Source organism: Eurosta solidaginis, chromosome 1 (assembly GCF_040869045.1).
Source record: "Eurosta solidaginis isolate ZX-2024a chromosome 1, ASM4086904v1, whole genome shotgun sequence".
Lineage (NCBI taxonomy): Eukaryota > Metazoa > Arthropoda > Insecta > Diptera > Tephritidae > Eurosta > Eurosta solidaginis.
In genome coordinates this window covers 105,647,109-105,663,247 of record NC_090319.1, presented here as the reverse complement: position 1 = coordinate 105,663,247, position 16,139 = coordinate 105,647,109, and the positions used below count along the sequence as shown (strand labels likewise).

General features: G+C 36.4%; 1 protein-coding gene and 1 long non-coding RNA gene across 16 annotated transcripts in view; one reads left to right on the top strand and one right to left on the bottom strand.

Moving 5' to 3' along the window:
• The window catches only part of LOC137236664 (uncharacterized), a 109,158-nt gene extending 108,767 nt beyond the window's left edge, over nt 1-391 (top strand). The window contains exon 3 of the long non-coding RNA XR_010948559.1: nt 70-391. This is a non-coding gene — a long non-coding RNA (uncharacterized lncRNA). The remainder of the gene's footprint in view (nt 1-69) is intronic.
• Glut4EF (Glucose transporter 4 enhancer factor) overlaps nt 1-16,139 on the bottom strand; it is a 744,045-nt gene that overhangs the window by 677,747 nt on the left and 50,159 nt on the right. The window lies entirely within an intron of this gene.

Here is a 16,139-nt window from a genome sequence, read left to right as displayed (position 1 = left end):
AATATTTAGTTGTGCGAAATGTTAAACATTGACAATATTCATAACCACATGAATTTTTCTTCTTTACAGAGTTGTATGCAAAATGCTAATGAGCTGAATACAATCGAAGCCGCAAATATGGTCATGTTTCTTATATAGATCTATATTTATTAATTTTAATTATAATTTATTAATTTTGATATTTGACACTTTGAAATTTGTGAAAAATACGGGATGTCCCGGCCAATACGGGACATTTGGCAACGCTAGTATGTACATATGTATTGCATTGCTATTGAATGTATAAACAAATATGATAAAAATATGTTTTGCCTAGCAACAAGCCGCACATTCATTTACTTACTTGTGTGTGAATATGTAAGTGTAATTTATGTATGTATGTATAGCAGCAACAAAGTTACTCTACCAACAAAACAACCTTCAATGTAAACACAGATATTTACCGATCATCAATAATTGTCATTTAAACTAAAAACAACAAGAGTCGCGCTAAGATGCCAAAGACGTGACAATGACGTCGGCGGCAAGTCAACAAGTCCGCCAACGAAATGCTCCGCAAGCAAGGTGTTGCGCTGATTGCCGCCAATCACAGGGAATTAAGCACTATTTTTTTTTTATTTTACGTTTTTTCTTTCAGTGCAACTATAAATATCGGAGTTAAGAAAACAGATTTAAATATTTGCCACTACAACTTTATTTTCAATTTCAATTTCTGCGCATAGCAAAGCCAAAAAGCAATTTAAACTAACCGTAAATTGCTAGTAAAAGGTTGCACTCATAAATGTTGCAACAATCAACAATCGTGCCACATACAGCACAGGCCTTGTGCCAATTACATAAGAGCTATTTGCATAACCCTTCCAGTCTTAGCAGTTTTTTGTTTCTTTTATTTATTTTTGATATCAGTCGATCGTTTGTTTACGTGCTGATCGTTACTTTATAACAGTTACTTTGTAACAAACTTTACTTACTATTACAAATTTTATTAACGTCATTCGCCAATTCGGGCAAATAGTCTGGCAGTCTAGCAAAATGATAGGCTAGCACAAATCTGTTTAGTGTTTTAGTGTACTTATTTCATCTTTGGTTTCCTAAACACGTAATGTGTGACATTGGTTTTGTTATAGCATCGCTTCACCCCGTCCAATTGGTGCGATCACTCACATCGTCATCAACACCTTTTAACGGGAGTCCAAAGAAACTTGCAGTTTCAACAGGTCGGACCAAAGGTATATGGGTGTTAGTTAATGTACCTGATTCCGTACCGGCCTATTAATAACTACACATTTCCGTATCTGCGCTTCGATAGGTACCTTAGAGCCACGATATACGTGGAAGGTTGGCGCAAGGGTGCTCAAATAGCAGACGAGGCGATACAAGTACACACCAACAATTCCAAATTAATGAAAGGAGTACGATCTGCGGTGTATTATGCTGATCCGGAAATAAACAAATTCCACAAGTTTCCAGATCACTGTGATTTTTTTCAGGCGCAAGTAGTAGCTATGATTAAAGCAGAACAAACACTCAAGAAAACTAGCTTGTTAAATTGACAGCCAATCAACACTTAAAGCAATAATCTCACAAAGCACAACATCTAAAAGCGTTTTAGAGTTTAAGCAACCCCTGGTAAGAATCGGGACAGGGAGAAGCATACATCTGTATTAAATCCCAAGGCATATGGCAATATACGGGAATGAAAAAGCGGATGGCGTCACAAACTTTTAAATTGGGCTTAGTAAGTGATAGCAGTAGAAAGTGCGGATTGATCGAGGAAAGGAACGAGAATGTTTTATGCTCGTGCCCTGCGCTGGCCAATGCGAACCAAAAATCTGTCGAATACTCGAAAAGCGCCACTTAAAAGAGTTGTTGTTCCCTTTTATTGCATTGTCTTTGGCCTGCTGTTGTTGTTGCTCTTGTTGTAGCGCTAAATACACCCCGGAAGGTTTTGAAGGGTGTTATCGATGTTTATGGTGCTTTGCCGGATATAAGCCCTGTACGTCCCGACAACAAGCACCATTGAGGAACAAACCCGACCATCTAGGGAACAATTCAATGTAGCCACATTGAACATCCCGCCAACCACCCCCAGAATTATGAGGTGCATGAGACGGCCACAGCCTTTTCTGTTAGGATAGGTAAACAAGTAGGTTGGAGGAGCTATAAGCTGCGCTGTCATCTTCTTGAAAGAGTTGCTCTAAGCAATCCCTTAAATCGTTTGTTTATTTTGGTCGCCTCCTACGAGAGGCATATCTGCCGCGGATACATTCCAGGCCTTTAACCCGCTGGGGGGTTGTCTTGATCCTCAAAACTGAGAGTGAGGCTCAAAGTTTCATATCTCTAAGTCATTATTAGTAAGTTGCTTAAAACTGCAAAATTTCCAAACTTCATTTATTTAATCTATTCTTTTCACGATCCCTGCACCACCTAGCAAAAGTTTTTGCTCGCATGTTGTATTTTCATCGTGATCTGAAGTATGTTCCAAATTTTAAGACTCTTGCTCCATGGGAAGCCACTCAAAAATCGAGGGGGAGATTCCCTATTTTGTACTAAAGTTTTCGGACAAATCTGAACCGACCTAATAACAAGTAAGGAAGGCCAAGTTCGGCTGTAACCGAACATTACATACTCCGCTGCCAAATTACAGCTTGCAAAACTTTTAAATTACCTCCTATATTTACTAATTTTCTATTCTGCGTCATAAGGTCAACCCACCTACCAAGTTTCATCGCTCTATCCGTCTTTGGTAATGAATTATCGCACTTTTTCGTTTTTTCGATATCGAAAAAGTGGGCGTGGTTATAGTCCGATTTCGTTCATTTTAAATAGCGATCTGAGATAAGTGCCCAGAAACTTACAAATTTCATTAAGATACATCAAAATTTACTCAATTTATCGTGTTTACGGACAGATGGACGGACGGACGTGGCTAAATGAATTTCTTTTTTCGCCCAGATCATTTTGATATATATCAATCAATTTTGTCTATATCAATCTGGCTAAGTTTATGCCGTTACGGGGTACCATATGCGAACACAATTAATATACTCTGTGAGCTTTGCTCAGCTTAGTATAAACAAGCAAAAGCTGGAAAATACACAATAAGAAAGTTTGGACGATAGGTCCCATATAATGATGGGCACTGCCACCATAAAATATCAGCACAAATCAACTTACGTTTCATAAAAATTGTGTTTTTAGAGTGGCTGAACATACCTGAAAGAAAACAAAAAGGGGATATTAATATACAACACAAAAACACATACATTTACAAAAAACACTTAACGTCATATACAATACATTTGCAAACACAAATTCACCCAACCAAATCCCTTTCATCTATAGAACTGTTTTATGCTAATAACACGTTAACAGGCTAGAAATCGGATTGACTTAAGAATGACTGACATAAGAATGAACTAACGTATTAGCGTAAGAACATACTATAGCAGTAGCGTAACAACGCAAAAACGCAAAAGCGTAAAAGCTTACAAGCGTAAGACCTGACAAGCGCAAAAGCGTTTTGGCGAACATGTAGAAAGTACAGAAATAAAAACTGTATTTATTTTAAGAGCGAGTAAAATCGAAACTTATAAACATATCCGTAACAGTGCGGTAAAAAACGGCAGTAAAAGCTGGACTTATTTCTCATTAAATATGGACACACCGATTTATAAAATAAAACTTGGACTTATCGTTTTTTTTTTCATAAAAAGTAGACATACCGGACTCGGAACAATTTCAGAATCATTTCAATGATCATTTCGGGAAAATTCCAAAATTATTTCGAAACTGATTCAGGACTATTTTGAGACAGTTGAAGCATTCTTTAGGATACATTTCGGGACTTATTTTGGAATCGTTTCAAAACTATTTCCAGACTAATTCAGAACAATATAAGGACAGTTACAGAATCATAAGACAATTCCAAAACTATCCTGAAATAGTTCCCAATTGGTTGCGAAATAATCTCGAAACGATTCTGAAGTGATCCTGTAACTTTCCCGAAATGGTTTCGAAATAGTCGTTTCGAATAGTACTGAAGTTGTTCCCAAATGATACCTAAATAATAGCGATATGATCATGAAATTGTTCTGAGTTGAATGACCGGGTATGCATGCTTCTAAAAAAAAAACGATAGGTCATCTTTTAAGGGAAAAAATAATAAATCCAGCTTTTACTGCGTAGGTGCAGCACAAATCGAAAGTCGACAGTAAATAGAGAGTCGTACTCCGATTGTATGATGTTGGTACAAAAGTACAACAATTTAAGACCAGCAGGTAAGAAGAGAAAAATACTGTTTTCTAGTGCGTCAGGTTGTTGTTGACGCCTTTGCGTGAAAATTAAAAATTTCTGGCAGGACTAAAAAAAAGTTTAACTAAAAATTCCACACCTTAATGTAAGTCCATTAGAATTTTAACTAAGAATATGGCTAATTTATTCAAATAAGTAGCAATGTAAATGATAGATATTAGAAACATATACCGTTAAAATGTGCTAAGTCACTTTTTTTGAAAAATTGTATTTTAATGCAGTTTTAAAACTGAATTCAAAATACATCGATCACAAAAAAAATATTTAAATTTTTCATTTGTACGTGCTATGGGCAATGATGTGTAAATGTGCTAAGTCGTCAGCTGTTAAAAAAAAATGTGCTAAGTCAACCTGTCAATAATATCAATCTGAATTACTAGTCATTTCTTTCTGCGCGCATTTTATTTATTTATTTAATTCATTCAGTCTAAAAGTACATGCTTTGTTGTTGTTGTTGTATTAACGATAAATTCATTCCCCGAAGGCTTTGAGGAGTGTTACCGATGTTGATGGCCCTTTGCCGGATATAGTTCCGGTACGTTCCGGTAACAAAGCACTATTAAAGTACTACTAGCTCGACCGTCTCGGGAACGATTTATATGATCACATTAAACCTTCTAGGCCATCCCGCCCTCCCCACCCCCTAGTTCCATGAGGAAATTGGGGTCGCCAGAGCCTCGGCAGTCAAAGAAACAGGATTCGCCACGGTTAGGTGAGTTGACAATTGGGTTGGAGAAGCTATATATTGTGATGGAAACCCCTTGAGAGGGTTGCGAACACAACCCCTTGAAATTGGATTTACCCAATTGAGACATGCCTTTGGTGTATGATAAATGCTTTGCGCTGACCATAATCAATTCTTACATGTCGATAACTACATGCTTTCTTACAGACTAGTTAAAAATAGAAAAAAATTCAAGCTTATACTTATATAAGCTGTTATTAAAATTAATAACACTACTGAATCGATTTGCTAGAGTTATAGTCCTAGTTATAGGTTCATTCATAGCATAATTCGTTTTATGAGTTATTTCGATAAATAATCCATTATGCCGAAGATCACGCAGTGGAATATATGGAATGAACAAAGTAGATAAATCAGAACAATTCGTGCTAAAGTCAAGCACGAGTAAGATTAAAGTTCTTTTGTCATGCAAAGCCTGAAGACCAAGCAATTTTGCTGGTATATGATGGGAGGCCGTCTGGCCAGTGAAGCATACGTAAAGCAATTTTGTAAATTTTTTTTGGAACTTTCTCAATTTTATAGGAGTAAGATTCGTAGAAAGGATTCCATATTATTGAGCAATATTCAATACCACTTCTGACCAAGGATATATAAAGTGCCTTCAACGTCATAGGGTCCTTCAAGTCACTGGTGTTACGTCTACTGAACCCAACAATTGCAACAAATTTTGAAACAACGAAATCACTGTGACCAGAAAAAGAGGGTTTGGAGTCAAAAATTACACCCAAGTCTTTACTCTCTTGACAACAATTAAGAGATTTAGCATTTAGTTTGTAGATAAAGTATGTGGCAGTTGTCTTTATGGAATAAGACACAACACAGCATTTGTTTGAATTTAAAAAAAAGTTATTGTCTGCGCACCATCCGGCAAAAGAGTCTAGATCAGAACCGTTAGAAATGAAATAAATAAATAAATGTAAGGCGCGATAACCTCCGAAGATATTTTAGGCCGAGCTTCTTTTCCAATTTACGTCGTGCTCCTTCTTTTTAATTTTTCCTACAAATTGGCGGGACGGGACCTACTTGTTTTACGCCGACTCTGAACGGCATCTGCGAGGCAGATGAGTTTTCACTGAGAGCTTTTCATGGCAGAAATACACCCGGAGCGCTTGCCAAACACTGCCGAGGGGCGACCCCGCTTAGAAATGGATTAGCATACATGATTTTTATTTATCTTTCTCAAAGCTTCTACACTCGAAAGTATTGCAACTAAGGTATCCTCATTCACAGTTTTGAAAAAAAAAAGGTTATTTCAAAAATTATTCAGTTTTTTTCGTCTCCTGTAAAATTCGTAAAAAGTGACTTAGCACATTTTCACATTAAGCTAACGATATTTTCTATTTTTGTTTACTTGCTTTTAAATATTTTTGTGAATGAAAGTAAACATCAAAAGCATTTCAAGGCAAACACAATATTTTTTTGCGCGCTTCTACGACCTACAAAAGCAAAATTGGGAATTCCGTTCACAAGAACACATAATTATATGTATGTATATTTTAGTTGTATAAGAACAAATTTATATACACACATCCATACTCACATCTATGTGTCTACACTACCTACAAATAGTATTTATACGTAGTCGAGTAAAAAAAGCTAAGGTAATGAGAAAAGGAGTGGTCGGCGCATTGCCGATAACAAACCAAGCAATTGCCGCCAAAAAATTAAAATAAAAGTAAAAAAATTACAGTATAACTGAGCAAACGCGGTCGTGTAGACATACCACACGAGCCCCAAATGAGTAATGGTGTACGCTGGGAATTCGCAGACTTCGAACCCTGACGCTAAGGAAAAGAATGACATTATGTCTTATTAGGGATGCGTATTCCCAGTTCTTACTATAAAGGAGAAGATTATAAATACATACAAGTAAATATTAGACGTTTATATTTAAAGCTCTGCAGACCAGTGGGGTGGCATGCGCGCTTTACTTACTAGTGTTGCAAGTTTAACTATTTTATGTGTAGCTAGATTTAGCTTTGTTTGTCTATGTTTAGATAGTAAAATAGACCTTTTGATCTATTAAAACAATCCACCTTCAGTCTTATTTTTAAGCTTAAGAAACATTAATGTAATTTTGATTATTACTAGCTGTAAAATAAATAAATATTTTAGATGCCGAGCGTCCAACGTGGCCTCTGTATTTCAATCAGCTTTTTTCAGTTTCGTACTTCATGCGCTAACTGGATATTTAAGCCTCACTGCAAAACTCTACGGGTGTAGAGCTCCCTTCTTCCGCAATTCCCCGTACCCCGGAATGCGTTTAACATTACTGCGGTAGGAGTCACTGTTCTCGTTTGCAAAGGATTTTATGCCTCACATATGTGCTGACCGTGCACCATATATCGTCGCTTTGGCAGGTCATGTTATTGATGACACTGCCCGGCGATAGGTCTCCAAATATCTCTTCTGCCCTCCTTTGATGTTCGGCGAAGTACTTGCTGTAGGGTTCTTATTATTTTTATTTAACTTTGTATTTAAGTTACTTTGAACTTTGTAATTTTAAAAATGATTTATCAAATTTTAATTTTCAATATTGATTTTTTTTTTTTATTTTATAACAAAACTTTAAATTATATTTTTTAAAACGCCTAAATGTATGCGTCAAATTCTTTCTAAATTTTTTACCATCATGAAAAACTTTGAAAATTGAAAAATCAATATTGAAAATTAAAATATTGATAAGGCATTTTTAAAATTACAAAGTTCAAAGTAAATTAAATACAAAGTTAAATAAAAATAATAAGAACCCTACACTTGCATTCCATTTTGTGGAAATATTTGCGGAAGTGACAGTGTCCGGTTGAAAATTGAGTCAGGTAAAAGTCGGCGTCCACGGTGCTGTTGCTACACTATTATTGCCAGCGTCAAGTCGATTCTTCTCGTGCCTCTCTGATAACAGCAGCCTTAGTCGCTCGAGCCGGTGTCATATATTGCTTTTTTCCTCAGCGAGCAGATATATCGCTATCGTATGGCTCTCGCAACGACCAGGACAGCTGAAGACGAGCCATACGGTTAGTTGAAACTATTTGCAGCGCTCCTCTGCGCTGGACCGAGGAGAGGACAATTTTGCTTTTCTGGTGTTTCATTGCGTCCGCTCAGATTTCTGCAGCATATAAGAGCTTCCTGAGCAGCTTTTGACCGCCTTTGTTTGCCATCAAGTTACTCAAATTAGCCTTGGATGTGTTAGAAGAAGGTGAGCTCTCTAGATCCACCCCAGATATTTCGTTGAAGTGCATGTTTCTATTTGCTGTTCCCTAAGTGTGATGTGCGGATACGCCTTTTCGTAAGGATGGCAATCTCTGTTTTTTCTGGTGCCAGTTGAAGGCGGTGTTCGTTCACCCATCTGATTAGACTGCGCATGACCTGGTCTAGTTCAAGCCGTGCGAGCTCACAGCCTTACTCTGTTATGACAGCTGCCGCGTCGTCCGCGAAGGTAATTGGAATATACTCTCTGGCATGTCCAACCGAAAAAGACTCTCGTATGTAATATACATGCTACCGTATGTAAAAGACTATCGTAAGTATTTGACCGTAGGTGGTCTCTCAAGTAGTCCAAGAGAATTTCCAACAGGTATTGCGTACCCTGAAACATCGTTCTAATGCCTCAATCAGCTAAACTAAGCGGCTAAAGAAATAGGTTAAAGCTATTTTGTATAACGTTTTAGATTATGCATAGATATATGTATATGATGTAAATTTTTGGTCAGTAAAAAAGTATAATTTTTTACACGGTAAGCCATGTTTATTTCTGTATTGAGGTAACGGCAACTACAAATTAAAAGTTTTCCAACTTTCATAAACTAACTTCCTTAAGTTAAATTTTTACAATAAAAGTATATTTATTTATATGTAGGCACATATTCACATATATATGTACATATATGTGCATATGTATGTATTTAGTTGTATCACGTTTTGCTTCTGTAAGGCTATTAAATTTATACAAGTAACAGTAAACCACGACTATGTAATAAAATTTTGTTCAGATTCTTTTAATATTCGTTCCAGTTTGACCTACTTTCAATTTGCGTTTGACCCATTTATGTAAATGACCCTGGATCAACTCATTAGAATTCAACTTACAATATATAGATAAACGGCTAGGCTACTTAAGTATCAGTATATACACCTCAGGGCCTGTACCATATATATTTATATATGTATGTATGTATGTATATTATAGATGGATATAGAATGTATACCCTAGAGATATTTGTGGTAAACATTTGCGACAACGTTAGTATATAGATTAGGGTGGGTCGATTTGTATGGACGAAAGTTAACCGATATGGCGCCATCGGTTTATCGATAGGATTTGGGCTCAGGAAAAAAAAGTTCCACTACGCGTACCCAAAAAAAAAATTCTCGAGCCTGCGAAATTTCATTTTTTTTTTACTTTTGTCGACTTTGATTTTTAAGGGTTTTTTCATGACCTACTAAAAAAATTTTCACATGTGTTATAGATGAAAATTTTACAATCAAATGGAAATTTTTTTAGTAGGTCATGAAAAAACCCTTAAAATTCAAGGTCGAAAAAAAGTCAAAAAAACGAAATTTCGCAGGCTCGAAAATTATTTTTTTGGGTAAGAAAGAAATACTGTTGGGGTCATGCAACAAATAACAACAATGCCAAAGTCTGCTTCGATATCGCCTAGGAGGGTGCTACTTTATCAGTAGATATTTACAGTGAAATTTCCCGAAGCCGAGCACTCGTGGGGGCAGTGTTTTTGTGCGGGGTATGGAGGTGTCGACCACAAAGGCTATACATATAGATTTATTGGTAAAAATTGTACTTGTAAATTAAGGTCCTCGTAGCAGCGAGCGACCTCTGGACTTTACGGTCAATATGGTAGACGGTGTAGGGCTATTTATTTGTTAAATATTTTTTGTTATATTTTATAATTTATTATTATTAGATTGTTTTTTGTTATTATCAAAAAATTAAAATATTTTTATTCAACAAAATTAAATTGAACTTTAAATTATTTTATGAAAAATTAAATAAAAATTTGTTAATTTCTATATTTGCTGGAGTTAAAACCATAAATTGATATTGTGATTGAATTTTGTTAATTTGAATAAAAGGAATTAATTCTGAATTGAAATTGTGGTTGTTTGTTCTGAGTAGTATTTTATCTTGTTAATTTGGGTTTTTGTTTGCAATCGATTGTATTAATCAAATAATTGTAACTTTCAAAAAATTAAATTTTGTTTTTAGTACTAGCACTTTTTTCTTCATTTAAACTTTAGCGGTTGTTCTAGTTGTATGAAAACGCGCTGAATTAAATTTTTAAAATATGTTTGAAATTTATATTAAACAGTATTCAATAATTTGATGATTCGGAGCAGGATCGCTAATATAGAAGATAATAAAATTCTATTAAATTTTTCAAAAAATTATTAAACTTAATTATTTTAAAAGATATTTTTGTTGAATAATTAGCGAGAGGCTTCTCACACAATTTGCCAGTTTGCAACGATATGCAAGTTGAAAATTTACCCTTTCGTATTCAAGGCAATTTCAGAATAAAGATCATCCAAACGTATGTATCGAAAACCGAAATCAAAATGAAATAAAGTGTAAATGCACATCTTTTAACATATTGTGACGAATATTAGTAACACTAAGGGAAACTACCATCTGTAAGACGATGCGAAGCAGTGACTTGTATGCAATAAATCAATGTACGTACACGCAGCGGAGAAGAGACGCACATATATCTCCATAGCACTACCTCCGCGCTAAATGTCATTAGCACCCAGATAAATTGCGGTTTGAATCAATATCCCACCATAGAACAGTACTCGTAGCGTTAGACCTATCAAAAGCTTTTGATACGGTCAACCATGGCTCGTTACTGCAAGACCTGGAAGGGTCCACCCTTCCCCCATGTCTTAAAAGGTGGACCGCAAATTATCTGGGTGGTCGGCAGGCATCGGTGCAATTCAGAAACGAAACATCAAAACAAAGGAGAATTAAACAAGGGGTGCCACAGGGTGGTGTCCTATCCCCGCTTTTGTTTAATTTCTACATATCTAAGCTACCTTCACCACCGGAAGGAGTCACAATCGTTTCCTACGCCGATGACTGCACAATAATGGCCACAGGCCCAGGCCCAAAGATCGATGCGCTATGCAATAAAATAAACGGCTACCTCCCTGATCTCTCCAGTTTTTTCGCCTCGCTAAACCTGGCATTATCACCGACTAAATCTTCCGCGACCTTATTTACAACATGGACGCCCCAAATGTGGACCATTTTGAACATCCACGTCGATGGCACTACGCTACCGACTGTCCGACACCCCAAAATCTTGGGTGTGACGTTTGATCAGGATCTACATTTTGGTGAGCACGCAGCCGCAATTGTTCCGAGAATTGAGAGCCGTAACAAAATCCTCAAATCCCTCGCTGGCAGTACTTGGGGAAAAGATAAAGAAACGCTCATGACTACATACAAAGCAATTAGCTAGCCGATTACGTGCTACGCGTCACCCATATGGTCGCCAAGCCTAAAAATCACCCACTGGAAGAAACTACAGGCCTGCCAAAATACTGCTCTCAGAATCGCCACGGGCTGTCTTCTTATGTCCCCAGAACACCATCTGCATAATGAGGCGAGAATACTCCCCATCAGGGAGAGAAATGAGATGCTGACCAAACAGTTCCTGTTGAATACCCAGAAACCTGGGCATCCCAACAGACATCTGATTGATGAACCAGCACCGCCTAGGGGCTTAAGGAGTCATCTCCGTAAGCATTTTGAGGAAATACGGCACCTGAGAACCCAGCCGTATAAAGTGAAAAAACACAAGCAGGTCCTTGGTGAACTCCATAAACAGGCGTCGGACCTTTATGCCGGGAATTGCCCGGTGAATCCAGTACTTAACGAAAATTATCCAAAACTTGCGGAAGATGAACGCATACTCCCCAGGGAAACGCGTGTCACTCTTGCTCAACTTCGTTCTGGATACTGTAACAGGTTAAACTCTTACCTATCCAGAATCAACCCTGACATACAAAATGTATGCCCCGCTTGCAATGTGTCCCCACATGACACCAACCATCTCTTCAATTGTAATGTGGAACCAACGCCTCTAACACCCCTTTCCTTATGGTCCACCCCTGTTGAAACGGCAAGTTTCCTTGGACTCCCGTTAGAGGATATTGATGACAATTTGTGATCGGTCGCGGCTATTAGGTGGGGCGAGCATTGCTACAACAACAACAACAACAAAGAGACGCACAAACACATGCAGATATCTTATCTGAGATGCTCCCAAAAGTATGCAATTATAATCATTGTTTACTATATAGTTTGGCAGCTTATTTTGAGGTTATGTTGCGAATAGAGTGGAAGGCAGTGGACTAGGCAGTCGAATGACATATAATGAAGGAATGGTTTTCGGAGTTTTTTCAAAGTTAAAAAAAAAATGATAAAAGCTTTAATATAAATAAAAATATTGTTTTAATAACAACAAAAACGCCTTATATATTCTATATACATAAATTCGTAAGAATTATCTCACTTTAAAATTTGAGCTAAATAATCTAAAGTTTTTTTTTTTTGAAACTGAGTCGAGAACTGTGCGTGTGAATGTGCGAATTTTCACCGATCAGCTGTTAGTTGCGCTACTTGGTAAAATTTACAATGATTATAATTGTGCTCACATATACACGCGCATATGAGAAGCTATAAACGTAGTAATTTCATAGCTGATAACCAACTAGTAAATTCTAGAAATGGAAGCGCCTAGAAGATGCGAACGAGAAATCACAGAGTATAAAAGGCAGCAACAGTATAGGCACGACAATCAGTTTTATTTAAGACGCTATCTGGCGAGCAATAGTAGTGTTATTCTAAAGTACATTAATAAAGGTCATTTTGCATTATTGGATAGTGGAGTTGTTTATTCAACAGTTTAGTCATTCGAACGTTAGCAGAAGGTTGCAAATAAGGGGAATTGCAGTAAATTCGTTACAATATGTATGTATGTAGTAGAGATAAACGCCGCCGCCGCCGATTTTGGTCGTTTTTCGCACGCCGCCGCCGAATGTCAAAAATATCGGCTCGGCGGCGGCGGCGTCCGTTCCATTACTATATTTTCTACTCATTTAAGACTGTTTAGGCCATTTATTGTTCATGTCGAAAATTTGTTCGTTATGGCCGAAAGTGGTATCAACGGATGCGCATCACTGCCATTTATAAGAAACTAATTGCGAAATTTAACCCATTCTAATTGTTCAAAAGTTATTTAAAAAACAGGCGTTTTCGATGTCAGCTTAACGCGGACTTTGCACCAAGTTATTAAAACAAAACACTAAAAGAAAAATGTTATTTTTTTTTTTTTCAAAAAATTAATAATGAACAATGAATTTAAATAAAATGTCCCAAGTCGAACATATTTTCAAATTGTCCTCAAGTTGTTATAAAAAGCAAAATATCCAAAAAAGGTGCCGTTAACATCTTTCAACTTAAAATCGGTCGACTTTCATTCTAAAATATCGTTTTGATTAACGAAGAATATTGAAATCAATGTTGTGAACACAAACGTCTGCAAACTTTGGTCTACATTTTAAAAATTTTATACAGGGTCTTTGTATAATTTTAATTATGTAGATGCACCGAGGATTGCACGATTTTCACCGATTACGCAATGACATCCACTAAGACTGCCTATGATTTCGAGGGCGGCATCCTTGGCCTTAGTCACTCCCTAACGTTTCACGGTGTTTCTCTGATGTAGCTCGACAGCATAGCGCGACAAAGACATCAGTTAGAAAGTCTTCGGAGCTACACCTAGAGCTTCAAGGAAAGTTACGTCGACGAAGGTACATATGAGTTCCAAGTTGCAGTCCTATAGCTTCTGTGCTGGCATATGGTGTGGATGTCAGGAGGCGTGGTAGTGACTGGTGGTCGGGATTGCTACTGTTAGCACATCGGGAATTGTAGCTCTTAGAAACAGCCGAAAAAACTGGAAGCGCCCTGTGCCACGAGAGTCATGAGGATTAATAGCAACCGTAAGTCGCCTTTGTGCGTTACCATGTTTCAACTATTGTAGTTTTATTAGCAAGGAATTAACTATTTTTATGCGAAAATATATGTTTCAAAGATTGCAAATAACAAATACTTCAAGCGAGTGACTCGTTTTTGATTTATAACTATGTAAACAAAAATTGTATGATTTTTCGCTACATTTTGGCAAATAAATATGACAATTTTATATATTTTCTACATTAAACAAGTATTTAGCGACTTTGTTTTATAACGTGTGTAGGTACAGCACGGTATGTTAAATATATAGGGAAGTTACTTCACTTACTATTTTAAAAAAATCAAGTGTACTCTGAAAACATTAGAGAGGCTAGTAGTACCTTCCTTCATTCTAAAATACAGAAAGAGCAGTTTACGGCTTGATTAGAGTTCACAATTATACTACTCTAAGGTTTTCCGGGATGACTTGTTGCAAACCCTCGATAAGCTTCTGGTAAAAATATATTTTTTTTAGTTTTGATTATTTATAGAAGGGGATTATTGGAATTTTCAGACGATTTAATTTTTTTTTTCATTATTTTTTTAGGAACTTTTATCGTCAATTAAATGGACGACCCGAAAAACATTGTAAGCGTCAATCAAAATTATTCAGGAACACAAGGAGGCTCCTTGATTATGGGATAAATCGAAACTTTTTTTCACTTTATCATGAGCTATGTATGTATGATTCTCCCTTAAAATACCTGTTCGTAAAACAGTCAAAGGCAGCCACAACAAGACTCACAAGCATATAAGACGTATTACAAATATATTCTACACACAAAAAAGGTGAACACTTTTCGGAATAATATCAGAACTAATTTGGTGAACTTTCAAATTTATCACCAAAATAGTGCAATATCAAAGAGTTAAGTGTAATTTTACAGTATTACACTTTTTGGGGTGACATCAAAACTAATTTTGGAGTCAACGCCGTTGCACGTTGTATTGCGTAATGAAAGATGCAGACAGCAAGCCGCAGTGGTGTGGTGGTAGGGTGATCCGTCTTTCACCAGGAACGCGCTACGTTCAAGTCCCGGCTGAAGCAACATCAACAAAGAAAATTTTAATATTATTATTATTATAATTTTAATTCTATTTTTATAATAGTTTTTTTTCAACCCTTCTTGGAAATGAAATTCGCACTATTTTAGTTTTTATATAGAAAGATGGCCCTGGCAGCCAGTACTTTACACAGTGTAATAACTATTTACCTATAGTTTTTTCTCTATAAATTAATAAAAAAATATATATAGAACAACACCACCTTCTACGTTATCCAGTTTTAAAATTATTATTTTAAGAATCACTTTTTATTTTGATCCACTCAATATTTTACATTAAAAAAGAATATTGGCACAACAAAAAGTTTCAGTGACAAAACAGCTCACTTTGATGGCTTCACAAGAGGCAAAGGTTTCCACACATATTAAATAATTATGGTTTTCATGTACAATTCTTTGAAAATTTGTGAATACCAAAACTGAGTTCATGGATTATATTTTCGATTTGAGACCAGTGTGCCGTGCACTTCACTTATATTTTCAATAAAGTTCAAAATTTAATGCCAATAGAATCCTTTTTGCACTAAAAATTTTATGCATTATGCCTAACTATGATGCATATATTTATAGATTCAATGTCGGAACTAAAATGCTGATAATGCAAAACTGCAAAACCTTCTTGGGTTGTGCTTGAGTATAGGTATATGTTTATAAATCCATGATAGCTGAAATGATACCATTCGTTAGATTCATATTTTTTGTTTATGCATTTGAGCCACTCATACTTTTTGTATGAGTGGAAGCTTGCTTTTGATGAACCTAAAGCCCTTTTATCACTCCAACTATACTACATCGCCTGCGAAAGGGATTTTGTGCTTTATTCACTATTGCGTTTGATCCCATCATAATATTGCTACTTTCGTTTGACGCTTTCCAAGTTCTTCTACCCAAAACGGGGGAATAATTGTATTCGAAAAAAATGTGTCTTTTGCTGTCTGTGCACATTGACAGCATACTTTCCGCCCAAATACCCGTGCAC